At 38.3% G+C, this 23,256-nt stretch overlaps 1 long non-coding RNA gene and 1 pseudogene across 2 annotated transcripts; one reads left to right on the top strand and one right to left on the bottom strand.

The window, feature by feature from the left end:
* The first annotated feature begins 76 nt into the window (after nt 1-76).
* Nucleotides 77-10,114, top strand: LOC114282580 (hydroxymethylglutaryl-CoA lyase, mitochondrial-like; annotated as a pseudogene). Its single transcript, XR_014341781.1, has 8 exons — nt 77-948; nt 1,679-1,856; nt 2,559-2,738; nt 3,522-3,601; nt 3,694-3,855; nt 5,155-5,315; nt 8,489-8,604; nt 9,641-10,114. The product of XR_014341781.1 is annotated as a hydroxymethylglutaryl-CoA lyase, mitochondrial-like (transcript).
* LOC145801003 (uncharacterized) lies at nt 8,430-8,811 on the bottom strand. The gene is made up of 2 exons (XR_014341783.1): nt 8,672-8,811; nt 8,430-8,563 (listed from the first exon to the last, which is right to left on the bottom strand). It is a non-coding gene; the product is annotated as an uncharacterized LOC145801003 (long non-coding RNA).
* Nucleotides 10,115-23,256: the final 13,142 nt, after the last annotated feature.

Here is a 23,256-nt window from a genome sequence, read left to right as displayed (position 1 = left end):
TCTAAAGGTAAAAAAAATTTTATAATTATCTTTATAACATTTTTTTTTCATGATTCTTGCTCTTCTGCTGGCCGCAAAATCAATTTTGATTGCAAAATAATCTCTCACGCAGTTGTTGATACCAGGATCATTGTTTCAATTCTACGCAATGGAAGGTATGGCATTTACTCGTACGATGTGGTGACTTTTTGCCTTTTCGCGGTAGAGCTGTGTTCGCTTCCGACAAGTGGCTTGGGATTCCTATTTTTGACCTTAAGAACGACAACACTGTGTTCGCATATGAGTATGATTTGAGCGCTGAACAGAGATTTGTCGGTCGACGTGTGGAAGATTTTAAACCTCTCAAACCAACTCTGCTACCCAACTACTATGAGTAAAATGTTTTTGATGAAGACTGGATGAGCCAAACTATAATAAAGCCAGACTGTAATAAACCAAAATTGTAGCAGATGTGACCAAACCAACCACGAAGCAATACAGAACTCCAGATGAGAGAGACCCAAGTCGAATCAGAGATTGAAGCTAAGAACCTAAAGCCGAAGTCGAGGAAGAGAGACCTCTAGAGAGAGAGACGAACCACAGAGACGAAGCAGATGACCGGACAAAGCAAACGAACTAGATCCAATCTCAGATGGATAGCGAATCAAAGATGAAGAGCTGCGATTCGAAGCAGATAGGTCACGACTGAGAGAGAAATCCTGGGAGGCGTGGAACGACGACTGAAACAGAGATGGTCACGATCCCGACACTGGGTAGATCGCGATTCCGACGAGACCAGATGCTGATTGCGAGTCTGGTACAATCGCGACTCCAGAGAACCACGAACGAGAAGTCTACAAATCGAGAAGAAAGAGCTTCGAACCACAGAGAACTTCGAAACTTCGAACCAGAGAAGACTTCGAATGATTAAAGGCGGAGCTAGGGTTTCACACACGGCTCTGATACCATGTAAGAATTCCAAATAACTCTGTATATTCAATTGTGTATGTTTACAAAGAGTGCATCAGTTATATAGCCTAATCTATGACAGATTAAGGAAAAACAAAGAAAAGGGAATTGCCTGATTCATATATACAATAAATATTCTCACAGTGTTTTCCTCCTATTGGGGGTGGTGCCTTTGGGCATGTCTTGAGGTTCATTGTGTATTCTATATTTTTTGGTACTAAAATGCATACTTAACAAAAAAAGAAAAAGAAAAATGGACTGCAATTAGGATATTGAGATGGATGAGAAGAAATAAAAAGAAAAAAGAAAGATTGATAAATGAATTTAATCAAAGTTAAGCAGCAGTGATTGAGGATAAGAAGAGAGGAAGTTATCTAATTCAACGTAATGATATTTGTGTGAAGTTGGGAACATAAAATATCTATTATGTTGCTTGTAGGTTAGGATTTTGGTTATTTCATAATTTCATTAGAGTATAATCTCTAGTAAACAACAGAAAGAGGGTGAATTGGGAATCATATCTATGGGCGTGCATTATTTTCCATTGTTCTTTCACTCTTTATTTATACTTTTCTTGCATTCTTTCTCATCTACTGATATTCAAATGTGAAAGTTAAATAGTTATGATCACTATTGCCATTCTTTTTGTTTTTAGTTGATGTTGGCCACTTATTGCATCTTTTATTTGTTATCTTAAGTAGTGTAGAAATCATGATTTCTTCTTTTGCAGTGATGAGAAGTCAAGAGCGGCATTTGCATGTGGAAGACAAATACAGAGTTTGCCCCAGAGACATTTCTTAAATCAAGTACCTGGAATGGTTGGAACTCTCCCTGATGGTTTATGTATGCCAAATCATCATTATAGCACAAATTGTAATGATAATGGCACAAGCAAGGGAACAAATAAGGTTTGTGTACAAGCTGTCGATGACTTCTCTTCTAGTGTAGTTTCATTGTTTGCAAGTCATTGCATAGATAAGATCATCTAGCAATTTAATTTTGATATGAATAAAGCTTCAACTTGAGTTGGAACTGCATGATTTAAACTTGAGTGTTTCTAATCCTAGGCTACTGCACAAATTCAAGGTTTGTGATACAGGGAAAACTTGAAGGAAATAGGTAGTGCAGAATGATTACATTAGGTTGTTAACATCATTGTAAGTTGAGAAGAATTGAACAAGGAATTTGGGTGTATTCTTAGAAGGCTATTTTCCTGTCTGAAAGGTTTTCTAAATCTGTAAGTAATGTCCTTGATGCAGAGCGAGTTTAGAGTTAATTGAACAATTTTTCTTGGTCAAAGATGGTCGTGGAACTTTTCATTTCTCTTTCCTCTGTTAATTCTCTTTCTAGTTTTCTGGATGCTTCTTAATAAAATAATCAACATTGATAGTGCTTTTCACCATATTCTAAACCCAAGGTTTGAAATTCACTGTTTCACAAACCTTGAACCTTCTTCCCTTATTTTGGAAATTTAACTCACCACTTCTGATGGCAATAGTGTCATAGAACTTGACAAGCCAAGGCTGTCTTGCATCAGTTTGTTTTCTCATTTTATTTTATTTTTTTTAATGCAGAGGGCCATATGATCTAATGTTGTATACAACTTGCAGTTTCTGAAAACCATACCAAGATATGTGAAGATAGTGGAAGTTGGTCCAAGGGATGGGTTACAAAATGAGAAGGAGATTGTACCTCCCTCCGTAAAGATTGAGTTGATAAAGATGCTCGTTTCTTCTGGGTTACCTGTTGTTGAGGTCACTAGCTTTGTTTCGCCAAAATGGGTACCACAGGTAAATTGCGCTCAGTTGTTTTCAAGAGATTATTACTATGTTTATAGGTAGGTAGGTAGCCTTACACCTACTCTCTTTTTTTTTCTTCTTCTTCTTTTTTTTTTTTGGAGAGATCAATTCCTGTTACTCAAACTTGCACCAGTGTGCCGGGAGCAGATAGTTTACTCCTGGTCACGACCTCTAATAGTAACCACTAATGTCTTACTTTTATAAGTCTTTAACTATTGACAAACAGATTGGTTGTTGTAATAGGATAACTTCGAAATTGTGTCCAATACGTGTTGGTGTGTGTATGAAGGGTCTCAAAACCCGACATGTCTAGGACACAAACTCGACACCCTAGTAGGCATGTCCATGCTTCTGACCTTGCTTGAGCGTGAACCTATGAAATTTTCACCATTCACATTACATAAAGCTCAACATCAAAGAGTTGACCATGAATGGTAATAAGTCATAATTAATTGAATCTGCTGTTAGTTTGTACTCTTATTTTTTTTTAACCCATGTTTTGACTTCGAGTGATCCTTTTAGTTAGTTTAAGTCCTCTTGTAATACTTATTGGCTTCATTTGATTACAATGCCTTGTGGCTTCATTTGATTACAATGCCTTATAATGGATACCAACTCCAGACATATTATAGTTATAGTTAATTAATGCAATCTGTGGGGTGTCTTTTCTAGATTATAGTGCTTCTTTATCTGTCTTTGATAGGAATATATAGCAGTTTGATAAAAATTGGAGTAAAATGCATTCTTTTAAAAGCATCATAATCAAAATTGCAGCTAGCAGATGCAAAGGATGTACTCGAGGCAATTCAGTGTGTTGAGGAGCTAGGTTTCCTGTTTTAACACCTAATCTTAAAGTAAGTTTCCCTTTGGAGCTGACCATTCTGTTGCACAACAATTTTTAATCTGTCTAGAAAGCATATTCAGTGTTTTGTTTCCCTTTCTTCAGGGTTTTGAGGCAGCTGTTGCATGGAGCTAAGGAGGTGGCCATCTTTGCTGCAGCTTCTGAGTCTTTTTCGAAGGCAAACATAAACTGTAGCATTGAAGATAGCCTTGCTCGATATCATGATGTTGCGCTTGCTGCTAAAAAGCTCTCAATTCCTGTCCGTGGGTATGTCTTGTGATTCCCTCTCAACTTTTCACCTTTTCATGGAAATATATCTGACATTTTCAGTTTGCTGTTGTCTTGTCTAGTGAGATTGTTGTATGTGTGTGTGTGAAACATTTAAAATTAGGTCATGTGAAGAAACCATTACTTAGATTTAGGCATTGGAATTATAATGAGGTCCCCAACGTTTGATGCTGTATTTTCCAATATTGGATCAATTTGAAAAAGCAAATTCAAAATCCGAAAACCACATTTGATAATTGGCTGAAATGTTATCATATTAACGTATAAAAATCTTATCATGGGTTTGTTGTGTGCTTACTTCCTATGGCCTTCTACTTATCTTTACATTGAGGAGCTTTTATCTTCTATTAATGCTGTGTCATATGTTAAAATGTTATAAAGGATTATTGCCATCTCCAAGCCATTCAGGTATGTGCTGATTACGCGTATAATAGCTGCCCTGTGAGTTCTGATATCTTAATCTAGTTCTGCCTATAAAACCAGTTTTTATTCACTAGGCCAATATTGTTAAAATCTGATTGCAGACAGCTATTAAGTGTGTTGCATTTTTTATCTAAGATTTTAGTGTGATAAAACTGGATTTTTTTGGGAATAGGTTTTTTAGTAACTTTTTGGCTTTCTGGCTAAAGTATGATGTAAAAAAAACTAGTATGTTTGGGATGACTTTTTAATTTTTTACGAAAAGATGTGCAAAAAGTAGAGAGAAAAGGAAATTTTTGACTTTTTGGTATAGGTTGTTGGCTTTTTGGTTTTTTTAGTGACTTTTTGGCTTTTAGGCTAAAAAGTGATGTTGCCAAACAAGGCGTAGTTGCTTTTATTTTCCATTTTGCCTTTAATATTCAAATGTTTAAACTTAAAAATATTGGTGTGGCAGTTGGATATTTGTGTTTTTGTTGATTGTTGACTATTTAGCATTTGGAATGGTAGTTGCTTTTATGGCAATTCTTATTAATTTTTTGTAAGTTATTTATTTATTTTTAAATTCTTCCTCTTATTGTTTATAACTTATGAATTTTTGGTTTTGCCTATGTTGGATTTTGAATTATATGTCTATGTTAAATTACTTGTCTTTGATCAACAACGTTTGTGTCAATTTGGTGAAGCCTGCACCTCACTTCGCACCTAGGCCCCAAAAGACCTTGGCGCATTGGCATACCTCTCACCTCAAACGACTCTACAACTCTCTCTCTCTCTCTCTCTCTCTCTCACTCAATTTGTGTTTTTGATACTTTGTAGGGTGTTAGCCTGCTATGATTTCCAAAGCTTTGTCAAAATAAGTATGTCTGATTTTTTTTCTTCCAATTATATTTCTTGTGTTGTTGGGTGCCCAATTGAAGGAGCAATAGCTCCATCAAAAGTAGCATACATGGCAAAAGAACTTTTTGATATGGGATGCTTTGAAATTTCCCTTGGTGATACGATTGGTGTTGGTACTCCAGGTAATTCTAAGGTGATTTTTATTTTTTTGTTTAGTTTCTACAGTTCATAGAATATGAGAAATTAGTAATGACATACATGTGAAGTATTAGTTTGTTGCTGACAACATAATTTATTTGTGACAACTGGGTCTTTATTTTCTTCCTTCTCTTTTTTCTTTCTTTCTTCGCCTTGTCTTTCTTTTATTTTTCATTGGGCTTGAAACGTTCGGAACTTGTTCTTAAAATAGAATCCTTGTTCTTGTGGTGTTTGGTGTTGGATCTCACTTGTTCCGAGAAGTGTGGGGTCAGGTTCGGAGTGCCCAGGAGCGAAGCGAAAAATTTTCTCGGCTGCTAGGCCAGAGTCGCACGTGCGGGAAGAGGGGAGCTCGATGAGTTACATTCTGCTTAAAAGGCACGATCGGGGAGAGGTGCGGGAGGACCACCGCACGTGTCGGGGTGAGGGCCGCATGTGCGGGAAGGGGGCTCCGCACGTGCGGGGTTCGGTGCCGCACGTGCGGCACTCTGGGCAGCCGAACCTCTGTTTTTTTTTTCCCTATTTGGCCGAATGTGTATCTCATTTTGGATATTTCCCTCTCACTCTAAACTGTATTTTCCTCCCCCTTCTCTCTAGAAAACCTCCTCAAACACCAAAATACTTTGATTCTTGCAAATCTTGAGTCAAGATCATCATTATCTACCTCTAATTTTGAAGATCATGAACTAGGGCTTCACTTAGTGTGGTGGAAATCTAAGATCCTCTCATCCTTTGACTCTAGGGTTTCATCCTCTTTCTTCATCAAACCTTGAGGGAGAGACATTCTTGAGTTATATATACAAGTTTTGCTACTTTGATAATGGTTTTTAAGAGTTTTCTTCTAGTTACTTGTTGATTTCAATTTTGTGATTCAAAAATGTAGAGAGTTTTAAAAGTGGGTTTGTATCTCAATTTTTTTATAAATCCTAGAGGGTTTTCATTTTATTAAACATAAGAAAAATGATTTGAAAGGCGTTCCATTAAGGAAAATGAGAATGTGTTGGGTTTGATGAGAAACCCTAGAAATTTGGGGATTTTGGGACATATGGGTAAAGCTCATGGATTTTCTCTTTTTCTAGTATTCAATGATTGAGGAAGTGTAGACTTATCATATGTTTTGTTAAATAGCAAACCTTCTTGATGTATGAACAATGAGGAATTATTTATGAATTTACTATATAATGCATGAGCATGTATGATTGAGGAAATGGGAAATTGGTATGTGCCATGGATTGTGGGAATTATAAGGTCTTGGAGACCTAATGTGGGTAACATAACATGATATTTTGAAGAGACCAACTTATTAGAAATTGTGCATGATGAGGAATGGTAATTGCTATGAGTTAAAGGCATGCAAGTTACTTTGTGAAATAACATTGAAGAAAGGAAATGAGAAAAGTATTTATTCGATATTGTTGTCAAGTTACTTGAAATGGAGAATGCTATGAGGTATGGAAGAACATTGCATTGCATTTGCATGGAGTTACATACTATGCATTGTGTGATTAAATTGGAAAGATTTGTTACAAGAAAGAAATAAATATATGTTTGATAATGAAGTTAATGGAAATGTATATGGGGTAAATACGTTAGTAAGTCCGGATAGGGGGTGTAGTTGAATTTGATAAGTTGGCCTGAGAGTCCATGGTGAAAGACCAGAAACCCGCGCGGATAGGTGTCGAGCCTTCCGGTTAATACCGGTAAAAATGACAGTTTGGTAGTACTCGTAGAGTCTACTTGCAGACACCGGCTCAGGGATTACCAGTGTCGTATTTACAGCCCCTATTGATTAAAAATTTGAAATTTTTTTTGAAATGTGTTGAGATTGGTAACTTTTATTGAATCCTTTAAGAAAGCATGGCATAGCATGAACATTTGCATTTTTATTGAGAATTGCATAATTGTATATACTTTGTTAGAATTCTCTACTGGGCTTTATGCTCACTCCTATGGGACATTGGTGCAGGTAAAGACATGGTGATCCCGCCAAGTTGAGGGCGCGGGTAATTGTAAAGAGTACATAGCTCTTATTTTTGTTGTGATCTTTTTGTAAGCCAAGGGCTAATGTGTTTAGGTTCGAGAGACCATTTTGTGTAACCGGGCTATTGCCTTTGAAGATGTAAGCCCTTAAGGGCATTTTATTGTTTTGAGAATTGACACTTCACATGCTATAGATTCATGTATTCTTTTATGTTGTGAATGTTTACCGCATGTGGAACTTTTGTATTAAACCCATCTATTTTATATGTCAGGATGGAAGGATTATTGTCATTGTGTCATGAATGTTTATTAATTTGGGAAGTTCATGTTGAATCATTTTCGGGGCATTACATTATCATAAGAGAGCCTGTAAAAAATCTGAGTTTTACTTAAATCTTTCTAATTTCTTGTATGTTCTCATTTGAATTACTATTTCAAAACTTTAATCTGTCATATGCTATGTTTGACTAGTTAGCTGTTGACCAGCCATTCATATGGTCTGTTTGTGATTTCATACAAAAAAAAAATTTGAGTTTTAGTCCGGGGGATTGAATCCCTAAACCAAATTGGATCAACTGGTTCAATATCTGGTTCAACCAGTTGATCTGTGAACCAGTCACTGTAATTGGTCAATGTTTGGCATGTGGGTAGGGTCATTCTATTTCCACACACCACCTTTTCTCAGTTCAAACCATTTTTTTTTTTTTTGGGTACAGATATCAATTACCGAACAAAAAAACTCATGGTTTGGATATCAATTACTGAACCAAAGGTGTAGCCGAACCATGGGTTTTTGTTTGGTAATTGATATTTGAACCCTTTTTCTTCGGTAGTTGATATCCGACGAAAAGAGGGTGTGACCTGAGAAAAACATGTTTAAATTGATGCTTCCGTGGGTGCAACTTTGCATTAGGCCAACTGATCCATCAACCATGTCTGGTATGATGTAACAACTTGGGAACAGTATATTTGAACAAATAATGTGCATGTTTGTTTGCTTTTCTCCCTTGCAGAGGATGATAAGATTAATTATAGAATTGAAATAAAATATGTATATTAACTAAAAACTTGGTGTTGAATAAATCCTTTAGTTAATGCCATTTCCTGAATTGTACATATTGTTTTTTTTTTCCCTCTTTCACTTATTTCTATTTATTTACCACTCTTTCTTTTGGCCTAGGTATTGTTATTCCAATGCTTGAAGCTGTTATTGATGTTGTACCTTTGGAGCAGCTCGCTGTTCATTTCCATGACACTTACAGGCAAGCTCTTTCAAACATTCTTGCATCACTCCAAGTAAGCCATCTTTTCATGTTAATCCATAGAAACCCAAACCTGTTATGACAGATCAATCACACTTCACATTTCAGGTGATCAAGACCGAAGTTAAACCATCTATTGTGCTTGTATGCACACACTGGTTTTAAAAGTAATTCAGGCCCACCTTTCAACAAGTTTACTATAGGTTTCTCTGGCCAGACATCAATTTACTCTGGTTTCCTTATGTTTTATTTAAAATTAAAATAAATTCTTTGGATGAACTGTTTTTTGAGCTTTTAGATGTATTGTACTGCAAAATGGATTACAATTGAATGAATTGTTCTTAGCTAAGGTTTTGACATATTGTTTCTTGACAGTAGTCAAGAGTCCAGACAAATAGACTTTGAAGTAAATAGTGGAAAAAGTAATTGAAATGCATCCTAATAGATAAGTAATATTCATTAATTGGCTACCTTTGCTAGTTTCCATCCTGAAATTGAAGTCTTCAGTTGAAGGAAAAAGGTAAAAATATTTTCATTTTTTCGGTTTGTCATATATTAAGACTAGAAATCAGTGGTTTCCTCCATCCTACTGCTAATCGAATCCATTCATGACTTGTATTTAATATTTCATTGATCCTCTTTTAGAACTTGATTGATATCCCCTATCTAGTGGCGGTGTCCCTTTGCTGCAATGATTTTTGCATAATGTGGAGGAATATTGAAATTCATCCAAAAGAATATGATCATATTTGTCGATCTTTTTGAATAAAACAGCATTGCATCATTTGTGGTATTGTTTTTGTTTATACCTAACTTAATCATGATGTAAGTTATATTTTACTAATCCTCGTATAGAATTTGATCATATTCACCTATTTGATGTCGGTTTCCCACTTTTCTACAATGTTACTGGCATGCACATCAAAGTTTATCCAAGAAATATTTATCCAAGAAATATAACCATATTTGTTGATCTTTTGTAAGAGTGCATCATTTGAATTGTATAAATTCTTAATAGAGTTTCGTGGTGAATTCATATTTCATATTAGTTCTTTGATGTTGTCTCCCAGATGGGGATTGGCATTGTAGATTCATCTGTATTGGGTCTTGGAGGTTGCCCATATGCTAAAGGTGCTTCTGGGAATGTTGCGACTGAGGACGTTGTTTATATGCTAAATGGGCTCAGAGTTGAGACCAATGTGGATCTCCGAAAGGTCATGTTGGCTGGGGATTTCATCTGTAAACATTTGGGCTGGTCCTCAGGTTCAAAGACCGCAATTGCATTGAGCCGAACCACAGTTCATGCTTCCAAGTTGTAAGCTACGTGGGACCAATGCACCTTGCTAAAGACATGCTTGCACACCAAGTTCTCAGTTTTTGAAATTGCCTCAAGCTATGTTTGAATCAACAATTTGAGGAGGGAAAGAAAAGGGGATATTTAGAATTGCCTTCAATGTCCCTTTATAGATATATCGGTTTCCATTGTTGTGTCACAGAAGCATTAAAAAAAAATAATGATAAATAATCTCAGTCCTTTGTCCTCACATTTGAACTATGTTCTGTTTCTATTTTGTGATGATTCCCTTTCATGGCATTTATGTACCTGATGTGAAAAAAAAAATTTCAAAAAAAAATGAAAGAAGGGGAAAAAAAAAATCTATTGCATAGAACATTAAATTTTCTAAATATTTGTATGTGCACGAATTTTTGTACACGTAGCGCTACTCTTTCAAGTAAGAAGGGGGTGGTTAATGACTAGTTGGTGCTCTTCTTCTAGGTGATCTTACCGCCTGTGGCAGTGGTGGCGGCCCCTCCCTCTTCTTGTTGCCGCACACTACCTTTTGGGGAGGCCATACTGTATACTTCAATTTTTTATTTTAATTTTATTTAGGAGAAATTATTTATAAAACAATAAAAATAAAATCAGAGTTTGATCAGTGTAATAAAATAAACTTGAGTTTTTAATCTTACCAACTGAAATTTTAAACTTTACTTATTTTTGTTAAGTGAAAATGACTGGAAAATAATATTTAAGTTATTAGATTCAATGAAAAATAATATTTTAGACATTTTCAATACATTTACATTAAGTCTAATAATTAAAATATTCTTTTATCATTGATTTTACTTAACAAAAATATATTAATAATTTAGATTGACAAAATTAAAAAAAAATTATTATAAGAGTCAATTTTGAATTATTTTTTTTGGTGTAAATTTTTTTCTTTCGTTTATTTTTTTTTTTTTCATGGAGTAATTTTTAGCCGGTTGTATAATATGGTTACATGTGCACATTTAGACGCACATGTACGCATTGGTACATGCTTTTCAGATATAGTAACTTTTTAATGTTTAGCTTTATTTATTTTTATTATTTTAACTTTACTTAAAAAAGTTAAGTTTAAGATATATTTTAATTTTTTTTATAGTTGATTTGTTGGTTGTGAGAGAAAAAATAAAATAATTATAATTCAAATGTAATATTTTATCTTTTTTATTAAATTAACCTATTCTGTTTATATTGACTAATTTAGCCAATTTAAATTAATTATATCTGAAAAATTAAAAAATTAAGTAAAATATTAAAAAATTCACCAAAAATGAAAAATATATATAAAAAAAATCTTAACTTTTTGAAACCAAATATAGTGACATTACCCAATTGAAATAAGCCACAAATCACCTTAAAATGAAAAAAAGTTGGGTCAATACTCTTAAAACAATACAGGTGGCACCTAATCAGTTTTCTCCTAACACTGCAAGACAAAACTAGTCGCTGTTATGGTTTAGACTAATAACTATTATATCATTGAATAACTTTTCTGCCTTAGGACACCTGATGATAATGCACCCAATAACTACGCATGTGGGTGGAGGCAGCAAAAACGTACCAATGCCTAACTAGCCAATGAAAAATTATTAGGTACTGTAGAGTGATTATTGAGTAATCTTAGGCCAAGTTTGGCATATTGTAAAAAAAGTCAAAAGGTCAAAAAATTACTCAAAAAGTTAAAAAGTTAACACTATTCACCAAAAATCAACAATTACGGCTGCACAACTCTCAATCCTAATTTTTTCCTACAAATCAATTTTTACAATTTTTTATTACACATTTTTTCATAAAAAGTCAAAAAGTTAACCCAAACATCCATATTTTCTTTTTCAATTTTTTAGTCCAAAAAGACAAAATGCACTTATTTAGGACACTCCAAACAACTCCTTAGAATACGGATATGTGATATTTCATAATATTTTAGGCTAAGTTTGGCATAACACAAAAAAGTTAAAAAGTCAAAAAGTCATTATCCTATATAAGTTACATCATCTTATTTAAATCACATCATCTCTCTATCACATCACTTCAAACTCAACCCATATTTCATAAAAAGTTAAAAAGTGTACTTATTTAGATCATCCCAAACAACCCCTTAATTGGCAAAAAAGGTAAATAAGTAAGGTATTGTATTAAGTAATTGAGAAATATAAGAGACATGATAAATGATGATAAGTTAGAAAATGTGTACACCTTATAATTTTTAATACTCTTAAAATACCACGTTTCCATTCTCTTTCACCAACTATCATTTATCATATCTTTTATATTACACAATCACCTAACACAAAATCATAATATTTCATTTTCTATCACTAATTATAATATAATAGAGTACCGCCACCAGAGTAGCCAATAATCAACCCTAACCAATCATGTCCTTACCACACCAGTGAGTGTAACTGAATGGTGATGCGACAAACAATAATGTTCCAGACCCCCTTTCTCCTCACCCCCTTTGACCCCCTCTCAACATGATTGGCTAATTTTTCATTTTCTTTTTTCTTTTTTTCCTTCTCCTCCAATCACCACCCGCCACATGTGTGTGGCGGGTGGTGGGGGTGGTGATTGGAGGGGGTCTCAATCATGACCCATGCGACAAAATCACCCAGCATTCTCCTAAAAACAATAAGCAGAGAATCTCACAAGGGAAGAGAGAGAGAAGAAAAATGAAGAGGGGTGTCGAGCTTCCGAAGAAGAACGAAGATACTCAGCCATTGCCACCAGGAACCTCCGTCGAGGACGGGCAGAACTTCGACGATGGACCCCTACAATGTCAGTTATCTTCTCTTCTCTCTCACTCACTCATTTTACTATAGAGAGATAGAGCAATATTTCACTATCTCGAAAAAAAAAAAAAAAAGGAAAAGATACAAAAGCCCATCAAATTTTAAGTATAAAACAGAGCGACATCCACATAAACAGAGAGAAAGAGAGAGTATTTTGAATGTTGGTAAAGAGATATATGCATTAGAGCATGATAGGGCATTTTTATTTTACAATTTGGAGTGTTAGATTCAATATTCCATTCATTCTTTTTCTTATAACCTATAATTAGTCTTTATGTTTCCTATTTTTTTTTTTTTTTTTTTTTGTTTCTTTTGCAATTACTCTCTCTTCCATTAATTTTATTTATCTATTTTTTGAGTAATGACTTATGATGTAGAAGACATCTAATGAATAGAGAAAAGAAGGCAATTTGTTGCCTCCGTAAAGAATTATTTGCTGAACTTTCTTGCCGATAACCAATCTAAGACAACAGAATTGCTCTTAGGCAACCAGACCTTCATTGTCAAGACTTAAGCTTACAGGTTCATTGTGTCATTACGCTATCTCCAACCATCTGCATGATCATTTTCTGGTTTGATAGTTTTTCCTCTTTCTTGTATCATCTTAGAATGCAAAAATTTGGAATATTTTAAAGTTATGAAGCAGATGATGTCTTCAAATTACTGCTTCCTGCATTTGATTCTTTCTTTGCTTTCCTCTAAGAAAGAACTTGGTGTATGTCCTTTAAAGCCGACTTAAAGTTCTTATATATTGCTGATGAAATGGGGTCTGTCCCAAACGTTGCGCATAAAGTCGCAATGCTGGGAGGCTTCATAATTAAGTGGTGGTGCTCAATGAGTAGCACATTTTGTAAATAATTTTATGGTGTTATACATATAACAACCTTTAAAATCTAAAATCATGAACTATCATGATTTTCACAAATAATAACATAATGTGGAAAATAAATAACATACCCGGATCAGTTATACGAAACCTTCAAGTGACCCAAAATTGATTGAATATAAACCTAACAATAATATTAGTGGAAAAAGGTTTCTCTCTCTTGACCCTCTTTAGAATATATTGAATTTAGAATTATTTTGATGGGTAGTCTGAATGTTCTTTTATAGGTAGAGAGGGGACCAGTTTCCTTATTCAACAATGATTCCACTTTCCCATCAAAATAGAATATTTGGAAAACACTCTTCTTTATTTACCAATTAATTGTAGGAAAAATATGGAATCATAATCTTACAAAATCTCTAATTCATATTATCATATCATGTGGATCAATATAATGACTAAATAAATAATTTAGTCTTACATTCTCCCACTTGGCTCATATGAGAACTTACGTCACGATTTAACAAGGTTAACATTAGGCGCGCAATAAACCATATTCAATATTACTTTTAATTTGGTTATCATCATAAGGCTATAATTAAATAGTTCATTAATATGAGTCATGGGTTCTACACCAATAGTGCGATATAGTCCCTTCCATGTACTACAATACTAGCAACTAGTTTAACATAATCCTTTAACTGAAGAGTATAAAGGGGTCCAACAATAATGTCTTTTGTGAAAAACTATTTGTAGGAACCCACATTTTATGTCCTCATCATGTTCATGAGCATCGGTATGATTATGACTTGTTAAGCTTGCGTGTGTATGTTTGTGATTTGTTTCGCTTGAGCGAATGTGATCCATGCCTTGTTTTGAAGCCTTGTGATTTGTCTAAGTGTAGTGTACTTGTCTCGTTCCTTCCTTGATGTGAAACTTAGGTCACGCCTTGCCTGAGTTATGCTAGCCGATGTTATTCTAAGCCGAGGTCATCCTCAGTCTAGAAGTATCTTGGAACCCCTTGTTGACCTCCGTCCTTGCCTTGACCACATTAGCCGAGATGTTACCTTGCACCCAAGTGATCTCGTCCTGGAGTGGTATGACCTAGACCGAGGTGTGGCGCATCTAGGCCAAGATGTGGCACAGCTTAGTCAAGTGTTGTCCTTCCTAGCCGGGGTCATTGTCACCTTAGTTGCCGAAGTCCTTTTGTTAGCCGATGTCACCCCTTGCCGGAGTGCCATTCCGTGTAGCTTGTTAAATACGCCTTGTTATTAGCCGATGTCATTGCCTCGTCAGAGAGCCCATACCGCTTTACTTGTTGAACACCCTTCCACCATGCTTTGTCTGGTCTGTCAGCCACCTTTTCAGGGAAACCCAACCAGTCGCCGCCACGTGTCTCAGCAGAGGGTTAACCCCAGAACCGGGTAAAGAAAACTATCATTTGGTATCATAACCTTGCCTTGTAGAGAGAGAAACTCTAGGAGGAAGAAGGAGTTTTAGAGTGAGGAAGTAGATCTTCAAGCTTGATTCCTAGAGATCGAACCGTTAGATCCGTGTTCTAAGGTTAGATTCTTGATCTGCTCATGATGTTCTCTATGTTCATGTTATTGCATTGCATGATCGGACATGATTTGTAAGCCATGCATTGTTTTGAAGTTTGATTTTAGAAAGAGAAAATGACATTCATGTGTTCTTCAAGAAAGTCTTGTTTTGATCCGAAAGCTTGCATAAAGAATCATGTTTTTGTGTTTATTTCCGCAAGAATTCCAAGTACGGGTACCCAGGTCCATGTTTTCAAACTCATAGCACGAAAATCCCAGATTTGTGATGACAGATTATGATTGAACATTCATATTTTTCATGTTTTCACACTCATGCTCTTCATGTTCGTCAGCAGAGGGAAACCCAGAGTTTCCCGACCTCTTTTCCTGGCATGTGGCCCTCGGGAACACACCTCGGCGAGTAGGTGTGGAACCTCGGCCTAGACCTGGTTGGTGCCCAGCGTGTTTTCCGAAATCAATTGTGTACATACGAAACTGTTGATGGTGCATTCAATAGGCTTTGCCATGTGTTTTTAGGACTTGGGCTTGTCTCGACCCCGACGTTTGAAGAAACTATGTGAGTGGTATTTTTAATAAAGCTATGTTACACTTGCTTTCATAAATCTCGTCTTGCCTTGTTTTGAAAAGTACTTGGTCTAGCATGAATGACTATCCCTACTTGTATATTAAGCACTATCTTGTTTTGATGACATTTCTTGAAAGTCCTTAGCTGCAGGGGACTATAATGCAACTGCACTCTTGTCTTGAAAGTCCTTAGCTGCAGGGGACTATAATGCAACTGCACTCTTGTCTTGAAAGTCCTTAGCTGCAGGGGACTATAATGCAACTGCACTCTTGTCTTGAAAGTCCTTAGCTGCAGGGGATTATAATGCAACTGCACTCTTGTCTTGGAATTGTCATCACCCCCTTGTATTAAGTAGATGTAATAACATCCAAAGAACTTGAAAGGCCGGCAATGAACTTGATTTCCCCCTTGATTGTAAAGTATGCTATGTATTGTTTTGAAAGAAATCTTGGATATCAATCATGCAAAACCTTTATTTCTAATATCATTCACTGAGTATCCAAGCTCACCCTCTCTATATATATGTAGGTGATGAGCAAGAAGGCAATGAGGCCTAGACGTGTAGCCGATGTGTTTTTGGATGCATTGCCGACGTGTTTTGGATTAGCATTTTGTACCATCTTGAAGATTATGCTTCTTAGTCTATATTCCATGTGTACTTGTATATGTCGGCTTGAGAAGCCTTTTGGTCAAGATGTATTTTGTATCTCATTCCCTTATTGTATCTAAGTTGTAAGACTTTGTAAAAATGCATGTCATTTCATTGGACTTAAGCACGGCTCTCATGGACTATTTAGATTCTGTATATATATATGTTGCTTCCGCACTTGTAAGCCCCATATTTTATACTCTGATTGTGTGTGATTCTTGTGAGTCGGCCTTCGGTAATCTCGGATTACTGGCCATCACGGCACCAAACTACTAGGGGCGGTTTGGGGGCGTGACAGAATGGTATCAGAGCACGAGATCCTTATAGTACGTTAATCACCCACCTTGAGTCCTAAAGAGCATAGGATTTTCCTTAGGATGATGTTAGGATTGCATCATATTGCTTGCTACTTGACTACGTGTGCATCATTTCGGCATAGACATTTGTTACTTGTATACGTATTATCTGTTCAGTTATTTTTAAAGTCTCATCTTGCATCCTCCTAGCATCATGAGGAGAGGTAGACCTCCAGTTGGCCGAGATCGTTCAGAAGATAGATTGGAGAGATTAGAAAGGTTAGTTGAAGGCTTGGTTCGTGAGTAGAGACAACCTAGGCCACAGGATACTGGTACGACTTCCACGCAGGCCGAGCAGACGAATGGCCGTTATACAGCTCCACCCCCTCCAGTGCCACAAGTGCCTCTACAACAGGCTTTGTATGGGAACGACACGATAACCCTAATCAGAGAGTTCAAGAAAATGAAACCGCCGAGATTTCAAGGAGGTATAGAACCAATGAAAGCCGAGGCATGGGTTTTAGAGATGGAGAAGTTGTTTGAGATCTTCCCCAGTACAGACGCCCAGAAGGTATCTCTGGCAGCATTCACATTGGACGACGATGCTCGTAGGTGGTGGATGATGGTCCGAGAAAGCAATCCGGGTTTGACTTGGGCAAAATTTTTGGAGTTGTTCTACAACAAGCATTTCCCCCTTAGCGTCCGAGACCGAAAGACCACGGAGTTTCAGAATCTGATGCAAGGGAACAAGACAGTCGCAGAATACGATCGTGCCTTTACTGAACTGGCGAGATATGCGCCTCATATGGTTGACGACGAATACCGAAAGGCGAGGAAGTTCGAAAGTGGGTTGCGTGGACCGATACAAGATAGGGTCAATATGCTCAATATGCCGACATACGTTGGAGTACTGGACAAGGCCATCCTGGCTGAAGCTAATTTAAACCGATACCAGAGTTCAGGTGAGGGTCAGAGGAAGAGACAGAATTATGATAATCGCCGAGTTCCGTTCAATGCCAAGAAGAGAATGAGCACAGACAGTTCCAGCAACTCAAATCAGGAAGGTAACGCCAAGCCGGTGTGCGCGAGTTGTGGAAAGCTACATTTCGGGGTTTGTCGTTGGGCAACAGGAGCTTGTTATGAGTGCGGCGAGATAGGTCATCGTGTGAAGGACTGCCCGAAGGCAGGGACTGACAATGGAAAGAGGAATGGAAGCACCTCGGGCTCTGCACAGAACAACAACGTCGGGAGAATACAGGCAAGGCAAGGCAGAGTTTTTGCATTGGTACCCGGAGACGCCCAGAATGCCGAGGCGGTACTGTCAGGTACCCTTTCAATTTGTTCTCAAGATGCATACGTATTGATTGATTCGGGTTCTACGCATTCATTTGTGTCCACTATATTCGCCGAGAAGTTGAATAGAGAATTAGAACCCCTTGATTACGTATTGTCTGTGTCTACTCCATCTGGGAGAAATATGATTGTTACATCCATTTATAGGGCGTGTATTGTTATGATTGAGAGTGTAGAGTTGTTAGTTGATTTGATGCCATTAAGCATGACCCATTTCGATGTCATATTGGGAATGGATTGGTTAGTAGCGAACCATGCATCCATTAATTGTGTTACTAAGAGCGTCACATTGAAGACCCCAAGTCAAGCCGAGGTCATTTTCCAAGGTAAAGGAGTAGTACCCCCACCTTACTTAATCTCATCCATGAAGGCCTACAAGTTGATCCAAAAAGGATGTCAGGGTTATTTATGCAGTATACTAAGTGATTTGAATGGAAGTGTTGAGTTAGCCGACATACCCGTTGTTGAGGAATTCCCCGATGTCTTTCCGAATGAGTTGCCTGGCCACCTTGTCGATAGGGAAATAGAGTTTACCGTGGACATCCTGTCAGAAACACAACCCATCTCCAAAACACCCTACAGAATGGCCCCAGCCGAACTTAGAGAACTGAAATCGCAATTACAAGAATTGTTGGACAAAGGATTTGTTAGGCCGAGCACTTCACCGTGGGGAGCACCCGTTCTATTTGTTAAGAAAAAGGATGGCACACTTCGTCTTTGCATTGACTACAGAGAACTTAATAAGGTGACCATTAAGAACAAGTACCCATTGCCTAGAATCGATGATTTGCTTGATCAACTACGAGGAGCACGAGTCTTTTCCAAGATTGACCTTAGGTCAGGCTACCACCAGTTGAAGGTTAAAGCCGAGGACATCGAGAAAACTGCTTTTCGGACAAGATATGGCCACTACGAATTTTTGGTAATGCCCTTCGGAGTAACCAATGCCCCAGCAGCATTCATGGACTTGATGAACAGAGTCTTTAAGCCGTACCTAGATGAGTTTGTCATTATTTTTATCGACGACATATTGATCTATTCCGGGAGTACGAGCGAGCACGAGAATCATCTGAGACTTGCCCTGCAGACCTTGAGAGATAAAAAGTTGTACGCCAAGTTAAGTAAATGCGAGTTTTGGCTTTCCAGCATTTCATTTCTAGGGCATGTGATTAATGAAGACGGTACATCAGTTGACCCCAGTAAGATTGAAGCCATTGTGAATTGGCCGACGCCGACCAACGTGTCCGAGGTTCGTAGTTTTCTGGGTTTGGCAGGTTATTACAGAAAGTTCGTGAAGGATTTCTCGAGGATTGCAGTGCCATTGACACAACTAACTAAGAAGGGAGCAGCTTATGAATGGACCAATGAAAGAGAATCAGCTTTCCAGGAACTGAAGACGAGGTTAGTTACAGCACCAGTTCTGGTACTACCATCGGCTAATGAGGAATTTCATATTTACAGTGATGCTTCACATAAGGGTTTGGGTTGCGTGTTAATGCAAGAAGGTAAAGTCATAGCGTACGCGTCTCGTCAATTGAAGCCCAATGAAAAGAATTATCCTACCCATGATCTGGAACTAGCTGCCGTGGTTTTTGCTTTGAAGATATGGCGTCATTACTTGTATGGAACATCTTGCCAAGTTTTCACCGACCACAAGAGTCTGAAGTACTTGTTCACCCAGAAAGAGTTAAATATGAGGCAGAGAAGATGGCTCAAGCTACTGAAGGATTATGACATGCAGATTCAGTATCACCCAGGTAAGGCAAATTCCGTAGCCGACGCATTGAGCAGGAAGTTGGTTGGAAGTTTGGCGTGCCTGACAGCGGTTTCGGTGGAACCGACCATTATTGAGGAAGCGAAGACCAGACAGAGGGAGGATAAATTCCTCAAGAAGGTAATTGATGAATTCGTCACCAAGCCGAGGCCGGGATACACTATGGAGAATCAAGTGCTTAAGTTTGAAGGAAGATTGTGCGTGGCCGACGTACCAGAGTTAAAAAGGAAGATTTTGCAAGAGGCCCATAGTTCCAAGTTTGCCATTCATCCAGGGAGCACCAAGATGTATCAGGACGTAAAGCGGACCTTTTGGTGGCCAAACATGAAAAGAGAGATAGCCGAGTTTGTATTTCAGTGTCTGTGTTGTCAGCGAGTGAAGGCAGAACACCAGAGACCGGCAGGACTTCTTCAACCCTTGTCAATTCCTGAGTGGAAATGGGAGCACATCTCCATGGATTTCGTAGTGGGTTTGCCGAGGACGCAAAGAGGTATGGATTCCATTTGGGTTATAGTCGACAGGTTTACTAAGTTAGCTCACTTCTTGCCTGTCAAGACTACATTCAATGCCGACCGACTTGCCGAATTGTACATGAATGAGATCGTTAGGCTTCATGGTGTGCCGATGTCCATTGTGTCAGACCGAGATCCGAAGTTCGTTTCTAGATTTTGGCAGAGTCTACAAGGAGCCTTGGGAACAGAGTTGAGATTTAGCACAGCCTTTCACCCCCAGACCGACGGGCAGACAGAAAGAACGATTCAGACACTCGAAGACATGCTCAGACTGTGCGTGTTGGATTTCCAGGGAAGTTGGGAATCGCATTTGCCATTAGTAGAGTTCGCGTACAACAACAGTTATCAAGCCAGCATAGGCATGGCGCCGTATGAAGCTTTGTATGGAAGGGAGTGCAGATCGCCGATATGTTGGACTGAAGTAGGAGACAAAGCTCTAATTGGCCCCGAGTTGGTTCAGATGACAACCGAAAAGATCAAACTCATTCAGCAGAGGATTAAAACTGCACATAGTCGACAGAAGTGCTATGCCGACCAAAGAAGGAGGGAGTTAGAATTTGAAACTGGGGATCATGTATTTTTGAAGGTCTCACCGATGACAGGAGTTTCGAGATTTGGGAAGAAGGGTAAACTTGCACCCCGATATATTGGGCCGTTTGAAATTCTTGAGAAAGTTAACACCGTTGCTTACAGACTCGCTTTGCTGCCAGAATTGAGCCAAGTCCACAGCGTGTTCCATGTTTCAATGCTGAGAAAATATATCCGAGACCCACTGCATGTAATAGATTACTCCGGGGTTGTAGTTAATGAAGACTTGGGCTACGAAGAGAAGCCGATGAGAATTATCGACAGACAAGTGAGACAGTTGAGAAACAAGTCGATATCAATGGTGAAAATCGAATGGGAGAAGCATTATGGCGAGGAGGCCACATGGGAAAAGGAAGAGGAGATGAAAATCCGTTACCCGGAGTTATTCGTAGGACAAGGAAACTTAAGTTTGGGGACCAAACTTCTTTAAGGAGGGTAGACTGTAGTAACCCACATTTTATGTCCTCATCATGTTCATGAGCATCGGTATGATTATGACTTGTTAAGCTTGCGTGTGTATGTTTGTGATTTGTTTCGCTTGAGCGAATGTGATCCATGCCTTGTTTTGAAGCCTTGTGATTTGTCTAAGTGTAGTGTACTTGTCTCGTTCCTTCCTTGATGTGAAACTTAGGTCACGCCTTGCCTGAGTTATGCTAGCCGATGTTATTCCAAGCCGAGGTCATCCTCAGTCTAGAAGTATCTTGGAACCCCTTGTTGACCTCCGTCCTTGCCTTGACCACATTAGCCGAGATGTTACCTTGCACCCAAGTGATCTCGTCCTGGAGTGGTATGACCTAGACCGAGGTGTGGCGCATCTAGGCCAAGATGTGGCACAGCTTAGTCAAGTGTTGTCCTTCCTAGCCGGGATCATTGTCACCTTAGTTGCCGAAGTCCTTTTGTTAGCCGATGTCACCCCTTGCCGGAGTGCCATTCCGTGTAGCTTGTTAAATACGCCTTGTTATTAGCCGATGTCATTGCCTCGTCAGAGAGCCCATACCGCTTTACTTGTTGAACACCCTTCCACCATGCTTTGTCTGGTCTGTCAGCCACCTTTTCAGGGAAACCCAACCAGTCGCCGCCACGTGTCTCAGCAGAGGGTTAACCCCAGAACCGGGTAAAGAAAACTATCATTTGGTATCATAACCTTGCCTTGTAGAGAGAGAAACTCTAGGAGGAAGGAGTTTTAGAGTGAGGAAGTAGATCTTCAAGCTTGATTCCTAGAGATCGAACCGTTAGATCCGTGTTCTAAGGTTAGATTCTTGATCTGCTCATGATGTTCTCTATGTTCATGTTATTGCATTGCATGATCGGACATGATTTGTAAGCCATGCATTGTTTTGAAGTTTGATTTTAGAAAGAGAAAATGACATTCATGTGTTCTTCAAGAAAGTCTTGTTTTGATCCGAAAGCTTGCATAAAGAATCATGTTTTTGTGTTTATTTCCGCAAGAATTCCAAGTACGGGTACCCAGGTCCATGTTTTCAAACTCATAGCACGAAAAGCCCAGATTTGTGATGACAGATTATGATTGAACATTCATATTTTTCATGTTTTCACACTCATGCTCTTCATGTTCATCAGCAGAGGGAAACCCAGAGTTTCCCGACCTCTTTTCCTTGCATGTGGCCCTCGGGAACACACCTCGGCGAGGAGGTGTGGAACCTCGGCCTAGACCTGGTTGGTTCCCAGCGTGTTTTCCGAAATCAATTGTGTACATACGAAACTGTTGATGGTGCATTCAATAGGCTTTGCCATGTGTTTGTAGGACTTGGGCTTGTCTCGACCCCGACGTTTGAAGAAACTATGTGAGTGGTATTTTTAATAAAGCTATGTTACACTTGCTTTCATAAATATCGTCTTGCCTTGTTTTGAAAAGTACTTGGTCTAGCATGAATGACTATCCCTACTTGTATATTAAGCACTATCTTGTTTTGATGACATTTCTTGAAAGTCCTTAGCTGCAGGGGACTATAATGCAACTGCACTCTTGTCTTGAAAGTCCTTAGCTGCAGGGGACTATAATGCAACTGCACTCTTGTCTTGAAAGTCCTTAGCTGCAGGGGACTATAATGCAACTGCACTCTTGTCTTGAAAGTCCTTAGCTGCAGGGGATTATAATGCAACTGCACTCTTGTCTTGGAATTGTCATCACCCCCTTGTATTAAGTAGATGTAATAACATCCAAAGAACTTGAAAGGCCGGCAATGAACTTGATTTCCCCCTTGATTGTAAAGTATGCTATGTATTGTTTTGAAAGAAATCTTGGATATCAATCATGCAAAACCTTTATTTCTAATATCATTCACTGAGTATCCAAGCTCACCCTCTCTATATATATGTAGGTGATGAGCAAGAAGGCAATGAGGCCTAGACGTGTAGCCGATGTGTTTTTGGATGCATTGCCGACGTGTTTTGGATTAGCATTTTGTACCATCTTGA

Source organism: Camellia sinensis, chromosome 10 (assembly GCF_055761805.1).
Source record: "Camellia sinensis isolate YWXY chromosome 10, ASM5576180v1, whole genome shotgun sequence".
Taxonomy (NCBI): domain Eukaryota; kingdom Viridiplantae; phylum Streptophyta; class Magnoliopsida; order Ericales; family Theaceae; genus Camellia; species Camellia sinensis.
The sequence above is the reverse complement of the archived record's forward strand: the minus strand, read 5'-3'. Positions and strand labels throughout refer to the sequence as shown.